Consider the following 8,159-nt stretch of genomic DNA (forward strand, 5'->3'; position numbering starts at 1 on the left):
AACACCAAACCCATTTAATTACCTGGTTTATGAATGCAAATCTTTTAAGCTGGTTTGACTTTCCGGATTTTTAATAGATATTTGTTGTTCCTTTGATGAATGCAAGTCAGCCTGTTGGGCAATGTGGTATGAATGGGGAAAATTTATCCAATTGCTAAACAAGGTTTTAAACATTGGTAGTGTTTTCAGTTCACTAGTATTAAATAAGCTTCGTTTCGAAAAAACTTAAATGTCAAATACTATTCTAGTTTAATGTGAACCTTATAAAAATATTAGTATCATTTCAAATTGCAGCTATTCATCATGAAAATTTCACCTCACTTTTTTTTAAAGCAATTTTAATGCTGAGTTAATTTTATTTTTATTTTTTTAATTTTTTTGCAGAGACAGAGAGTGAGTCAGAGAGAGGGATAGACAGGGACAGAGACAGGAACGGAAAGAGATGAGAAGCATCAATCATCAGTTTTTCATTGCGCGTTGCAACACCTTAGTTGTTCATTGATTGCTTTCTCATATGTGCCTTGACCGCGGGCCTTCAGCAGACCGAGTAACCACTTGCTGGAGCCAGCGACCTTGGGTTCAAGCTGGTGGGATTTTTGCTCCATCCAGATGAGCCCGTGCTCAAGCTGGCGACCTCGGGATCTCGAACCTGGGACCTCTGCATCTCAGTCCGACTCTCTATCCACTGTGCCACCGCCTGGTCAGGCATTCACCTCACTCTTAACGATTTGAGTCATGGTGTAGTGCAAAGGCAGTCACAGTACTGAGGCACTATCCTCTCAGTCCTTCATTAAAACTCCATCACAGTGGGCAAGTGCTTTCACCTTTATGGCAACTGATGAGAAAACAGATGTAAAAGTTCCTAGCACAACACTTGGCATATTTTATAGGCATTTAATATTGGTTAAAATGGAAGTTTAAAAACATTAAATGGTATATATCTTTATGAGTTTCATACTAAGTGGCAGAGTACTTCTATTTGACACATAAATCTGCAAAGACTTGTCATACATTCAAATAAGTCTAAACTAAGTCTCATCTTGCCTCTAAACACAAATGAAATGGCAAGTATAGTGCTTTTGTAAACAGCAGGTCACCAGCTAATCATGGTTGTAGAGAGGCCTGCAAATCTTTTTGGTAGAAAATGCCAGAGCAACTTAATTCACGATAAATAAAACATAAGTTGGCCAAGATATTTTGACTTCTGTCTTCTCACTTGGCATATTGGGGAACAGAAAACAACTCACACATTTTCTTTCAGCATGTTTAGAGATGGTGTGTATAACTTTAAACCTCAGCTAAGTAATTAAAAATTGTACAGACTGACCACAGTAACTCTGTTTTTTACTATTGTAGGACATTTAGAAGCAATACATGACACAGTCTATAGAGATTTCAAAATCCAATTTGATGAGGACAAGGGACATAATACTTTCAGTTTGTTGGGTATATGTAGCAAGATCAGAATCGGACATAACAGGATATGTTTTGATGTTTAAATATAACCAGACAAAACTGAATTAGATATATTTATAGAAGATACTATATTGATGGGGAATATTAATTTTAAAATGTTTTATAATGGAAAATTTCAAACAAAAGAATAGAGACAATGGTATAATGAACACCACCATGTACTCAATGCCTGGCTTCAATTATTATCAACTAACATAAAATATAATGTCCCTCAAAGACAGTCTTCTGATTTCAGTGAAGTATTGAAAAACTCAATGAAAATTATTTTCACTAAATATTCAACACTATTTGGTCAACTATTTTTTCTAGTTGAAAAGCAACTATTGCTTGGCAAACCTTTCCAAAGACAATATCTAACTAATAATGTCACATATTTTCTTCATTCCTGATGAACCACCTTTACAACTAGAGGGATTTATTTCAACATCCAACATAACCAAGGATTCCAAAAGGCACTACTGTCACGGCACTAATTGCTTTAGCTATTATATTCTCTCCAAATTTTCACAGCCTATGGAAAAGAACATTAAGACATATTGAAAGAAATAAAACTAAAGATTATTGTTACATTTCACTTTGTGTGTGTGTGTGTGCGCGTGTGTGTGTGTGTGTTTCTTAAGTTAGAAGCTGGGAGGCAGTCAGACTCCTGCATGCGCCTGACCGGGATCCATCTGGCATGCCCACCAGGGGGTGATGCTTGGCCCCTCTGGGGCATTGCTCCTTTGCAGCCAGAGCCATTCTAGTGCCTGAGGTGGAGGCCATGGAGCTGTCCTCAGCGCCTGGGCCAACTTGGCTCCAATGGAGCCTTGGCTGCCGGAGGGGAAGAGAGAGATAGACAGAAAAGAGAGGGGGAAGGGTGAAGAAGCAGATGGGCACTTCTTCTATGTGCCCTGACTGGGAATTGAACCCTGGCCTTCCACACACCGGGCTGACGCTCTACCGCTGAGACAACCAGCCAGGGCCTACATCTCACTTTTTCATATCAAATTTTTATAAAGCTCTATGGGAGTGTACATGACATACAATGAAAACAAATATTTGAATGTTTTGACAAAGGCATAAATATAAGAAGCTATCAACTGAATCAAGATATCACCACCATCCCCGAGTGTCACAGTGCCTTTGGTAAACCCTCCCTCTTTCTGTCCACCACCAACCCCCTGCCTCTCTATCCCAGGTAACTACTGATCTTTCTGCCTCTGCAAATTAGTTTGCATTTTTTAGGATTTTATTTAAATGGAATATAACTTTTTTTTGGCTTAGCAGTAAGTTTTTGAAATTTGTCTGTTGGAGTATTTATCAATAGTTCATTTTTTTTATAGTTGAGTTGTATTCATTGTATGTGTTCTATTGTTTATCAGTTTATTTACATGTTGATTGGACACTTTACTTCTAATTTTGGTTATTATGAAATAATAGAGCTACCATGAACATTTGTGTGAAAGTCTTTGCATGGACAAATATTTTCTTTTCCCTTGCGTAAATATCTGATTAGAATGGCTAGATCATATGACAGATGAATGTTTAACTTTACAAGAAACTGCCAAAGTACTTTCCAAAGTGGGTGTACAATTTTACATTCTTTATCCCTGGTAATATTCTTTGAAATACTGAAATTGACTTTGTCAATAGTCCCTTCAGCTTTCTTTCAATTGGTGTTATGGTATCTTTGTTCATCCTTTTATTTTTAACCTCTTTATGTAGTCTAAGCAGCAAATCAATGGGTCTTGCTTTTCTATCTAATCCATCAGTCCCTGTTTTGACTGGGGTACAGATAGTCCGTGGTCCTCAGATGGAGGTGGTTTTATCCCTTAAGATATATTTGTCAATGAAGATATTTTTGGCCCTTTTAAAAATAATCTTCTAAAAATGTAAGCTCTGGCCAGTTGGCTCAGTGTCGAGCGTCGGCCTGGCGTGCAGGAGTCTCAGGTTCGATTCCCAGCCGGGGCTCACAGGAGAAGCGCCCATCTGCTTCTCTACCCCTCCCCCTCTCCTTCCTCTCTCTCTCTCTCTCTTCCCCTCCAGCAGCCAAGGCTCCATTGGAGCAAAGTTGGCCCCGGGTGCTGAGGATGGCTCTGTGGCCTCTGCCTCAGGCGCTAGAATGGCTCTGGTTTCAACAGAGCAACGCCCCAGATGGGCAGAGCATCACCCCCTGGTGGGCATGCTGGGTGGATCCCAGTCGGGTGCATGTGGGAGTCTGTCTGACTGCCTCCCCGTTTCCAGCTTCGGAAAAAAAAAAAAAGAAAAAATAATAATCTTCTAAAAATGTAAAAAATTGTACTTATGTCGCAGATAGTAAAGTAACAGGTTGCAGACCCTGATTCACTGGAACCTAGTGTACTTCCATCTTCCTGAAATACTTGACTTGCTTTAACATTTCTTGTATTACATTCCTGCTACTAATGAATTTTCAGCTTTTGTCTGAAACAGTCTTTTGTCTCTCTTTAAAAGATATTTTCTCTGGAAATAGAATTTTAGATGAACAGGATCCTTTCTAGTATACTAAACATTTATCTACTGACTTCTCAATTCAATTGTTTCCTAAAATTGTTGTTTTCAACTTACTTGGAAACAGTGCCTTTCTCCTGTGGTCTCATTTGAGTCTATCTTTATCATTGGTATTAAGTGATTTGATTACAGAGTACCTTCATGTGGTATTCTTCATGCTTCTGGTGCTTCCGGTTCATTGACCTTCGGTCAGGGGGTTTACAGTTTCCATAATTTAAAACCTTTTTAGCTTTCCAAAGTGATTCTCCCCCCCTTTGGTCTCCTAGTACAGGCATGTTCAACTGTTTGAAGTTAAGAACAGCTCACTGATGGTCTTTTTTTTTTTTCTGTGCTTGATTTTGGGTAGTTTTTATTCATGTTTTCAAACTCTTGAAACTTTTCTTCTGCAGTGTCAAGCCTGCCATTAATCCTACCACATTTTATATTTCATACACTATAGTTCTCACCCCTAGAGTTTGGTTTATCTTCCATGTCTCCATTTCTTAAATAAATGGAATAGTGGCAATAGATGTACATTCTATAGTTTCAATAGTCTCCTCATAATGGGTCATTTTCCTACTTATTTGCATCTTTAGTAAGCTTTGATTTGATGCCAGGCATTGAGAATTTTACCTTTCTGAGTACTAGCTACTTTCGTGTTCCTATACATTTTTGTTCTGGGACAGTTGCTTGGAAACAATTAGATAATTTCAGATCTGGCTTTAAACACAAGGTTATGACAGAATAGTGCTCAGCCCAGGGCTAATTATCCCCCCCCCCCCCCCCACTGAGGCAAGACCCTCTGTACCTAATGTTGTGAATAATGTTTCCCAGCCTGTCTTGTGGGAACGGCCGTTATTCCCAGTACTCTCTAAGCTGGACTGTTACTTTTCATACTTTTGGGGTGCATCTTTCCTTGGCCTCGAAAGTTTCTCCACTTGCACACACTGATCAGTACTTACCTTGAAACCCAAGGGTGATTTTTTTTGAGATTTCTAGAGTCCTCTGTGCTGCTCCCCCTCTGTAGTGCTCATGCTACAAATTCTAGCCACTGTGGTTTGACCAGACTGTGTCAGCAAATCAGGGATCCCATCTGGCTGTCCCTGTGCTCCGTTCCCTGTGCTGTGGCCTGGAAACTCTCAAGGCAAAAACTGGTGCAGTCATAGAACTCACCTTGTTTCCTCTCGTTCAGAGTTCACATTCTTAATTTCTGGTTCTTCATTACGTGATACTCAATGCCTTTAAAAAACATTGCTTTATATTTTTTGTCTTTTTCTTTTAAATTATTGTTTCTCAGCTGTCTCAAACTTTTAACCATTACATTCCAGAAAAAAATATTGATGCATTCAAAGAAAATAACTGGAGAGATTAATTTGCTTTCTAAAACAACTGAACCAAAAATGGAGTTTATACTTGGTAATTAAAGAATATGAATTACAACTTACTTTTCACAAACAATAAAGAATGATCGTGAGACATTAGGTTTATCATTCTTTCGGATGAAATAAGACTTCCCATTACAAAGTAGAATGTAGCACTAATTATTAGTACTTTTAATATTTAATTCAATTAAAAACAAAAGAAACACGGTTGATAGTGTATCAAATATTATGTGAGAACTGCCCTTGTGTATCCCAGACTGGAAAGAACTTACAAATAGATAGCACACTAATCACATTAAATTTTAATTTGTATTGTGTTTATTTGGCATTATTTCTCTATGTCGCACTTAAATATTAGTAAAATTATATATAGTCACTTTTTTTTTCTTACAAAGGTATGGTTTTGTGAAACTTTTATTTCAGCCATAAAACTTTTTAGACAATTTCTGCCTTTGGGTAACTCATTTCTATTGTTAGAAAGTGATCAAGGTAAAGCTTTTAAAGATACTTTGTCATCTACCTACAGTCATTGTTTTTGCTAGTTCCCATCCGTGCACTGGGAGTCACTAAAAAGAGAGCAGTGAGCCCGCCACCATGGACTTTTCCACACCAGATAGAGCCACTCTGAGGTATTGCAGTGAGGTGGAACGAGGCTTGTCGATGACTTTTCCACATCACTGAGTTTACAGCCTCTGTTCAGTTATGTAAGTTGTAGAGGAATGTAACTTCCCTCTAGTTTTCACTTCTCGTATTGTTACGTAATTCATCTTCTTCAAGTTAATGTTAACTTACTAAATATTTATAAGACAAATAGGAACTAAAATGGGAAACAAAGCTTACCAGTAGAAGTGAGGTGAACAACTACCACAAATAAAAAGTATTTAGGATGAAATAAGCAACTATTCTTGTAGCCTTTGAAGATTTTCTTTCATTCTGGGTTGACCAGGGTTCAGGCTTAGGTCATTCTCTACGGCCCCTCTCTCCGTTACTTCCAAACTCGAGTCTTAGTGATTACACTGGTAGTGCACAACACAGACTACGCAAGGGCGTTGAAAGTTTACCATATACAAGTCTTACCTTCTCAGTCACCAAAACTAGCTGGACAGGCAGAAGAGCCATCTTGACCACCTCTTTATTCTGATACACAAATGTCTTCAGATAATGGCATATACAACTGAGGCAAAATTTTACAAGTAGTCAAAAGTGAAAAAGAGCCCTACTTCTATTAACTGAGTTGTCTGGCCTTTGGCAAATGCTTAACTCTCTGGGCCTTAGTTTTCCCATCTGTAAAAACAGGGAGGTTGGAGATCAGATTACAGAGGAATACAACTTACAGGAATTATATTATTGCTTTATAATTCTTAATTCATATATATTAGGACACTCTTTCAAGATATTGAAGCTTTTAACCTCCTGATATGAATGCAATAGTGTTTGTAACCCATCACATAAGAACTATTCTTAGGCCCTGGCCGGTTGGCTCAGTGGTAGAGCGTCGGCCTGGCGTGCAGGAGTCCCGGGTTCGATTCCCGGCCAGGGCACACAGGAGAAGCGTCCATCTGCTTCTCCGCCCCACCCCCTCTCCTTCCTCTCTCTGTCTCTTCCCCTCCCGCAGCCGAGGCTCCATTGGAGCAAAGATGGCCCAGGCGCTGGGGATGGCTCCTTGGCCTCTGCCCCAGGCACTCGAGTGGCTCTGGTCGCGGTAAAGCGACGCCCCCTGGTGGGCATGCTGAGTGGATCCCGGTCGGGCGCATGCGGGAGTCTGTCTGTCTCTCCCAGGTTCTAGCTTCAGAAAAATACAAAAAAAAAAAAAAGACACAAAAAATATCAATCAAATGAAATATATAGACATAGCTTAGATTCTATTTCAAAGAAACAAGTGTGAAGTCATTTTTAAAAAAAGAAAATTTTAAAAATCTAAATGCTGGCATTAAATGGAATGTTATGATGACGAAGATTCTTTAAAATTATTCTGGCTGGGAGTGGGGTGGGGGTACATGAAATGTTTTTGTGGGGGGGAGGGTTCATTTGTTTTCTACTTTGAAAATTTTCATAATAGTAAAAAAATATGACTTTCAATTCTATTTTTATGTACATATTACCTGATATATCACTATTCCTGATGAAGAAAGGGAATCTAAGCTAAATACAATGTTAAGAAAATAGAAAGAAGAAAGAAAAAAAGAAAGAAAGAAAAGAAAGGAAGAGAATAGTCCTCGGTTGGTAGAGCGTCATCCTGATATGCAGAGGACACTAGTACAATCCCTAGTCAGCGCACATAGAAAAACAGATCAATATTTCAGTCTCTCTCTAAAATCAATAAGTAAATTTTAAAAAAGAATGTCCCTTGTACTCTGGAGATTGGGAAAAACTTCTTAAGATATAAAAAAAGACAATCCATTAAAGGATATATCTTTTATTTAGTTGCTATCCATCAGTAAGAAAAAAAATAGCACAGCAGAAAAGCATACAAAGATATGAGCGGGCATTTTATTAATATGGAAACAAATATGAAGATATTCAACATTTAGTTATCAATAAAAATGCAATTAAAATGACAACAAGATTCCATTCCTCTTCCATCAGACTAGAAAAAGTAGAATCTAATAATTATCATTTTTGGACAAGTATGTAGAAGAAAAATTCCCATACATTGCTAGCAGTATTGTTTCGACTACTTTAGGAAAATGTTGGCATTGTTAGTTAAGCAGAACATATGGAAATCCTACCATGCTGGTGAACACACCAATGTGCTGAGGGTGGCACACCTAGACAGGCCATTTACATCCTGTACTCCTTTGTCTTCTATACTTG

Source organism: Saccopteryx leptura, chromosome 5, assembly GCF_036850995.1.
Source record: "Saccopteryx leptura isolate mSacLep1 chromosome 5, mSacLep1_pri_phased_curated, whole genome shotgun sequence".
NCBI lineage: Eukaryota > Metazoa > Chordata > Mammalia > Chiroptera > Emballonuridae > Saccopteryx > Saccopteryx leptura.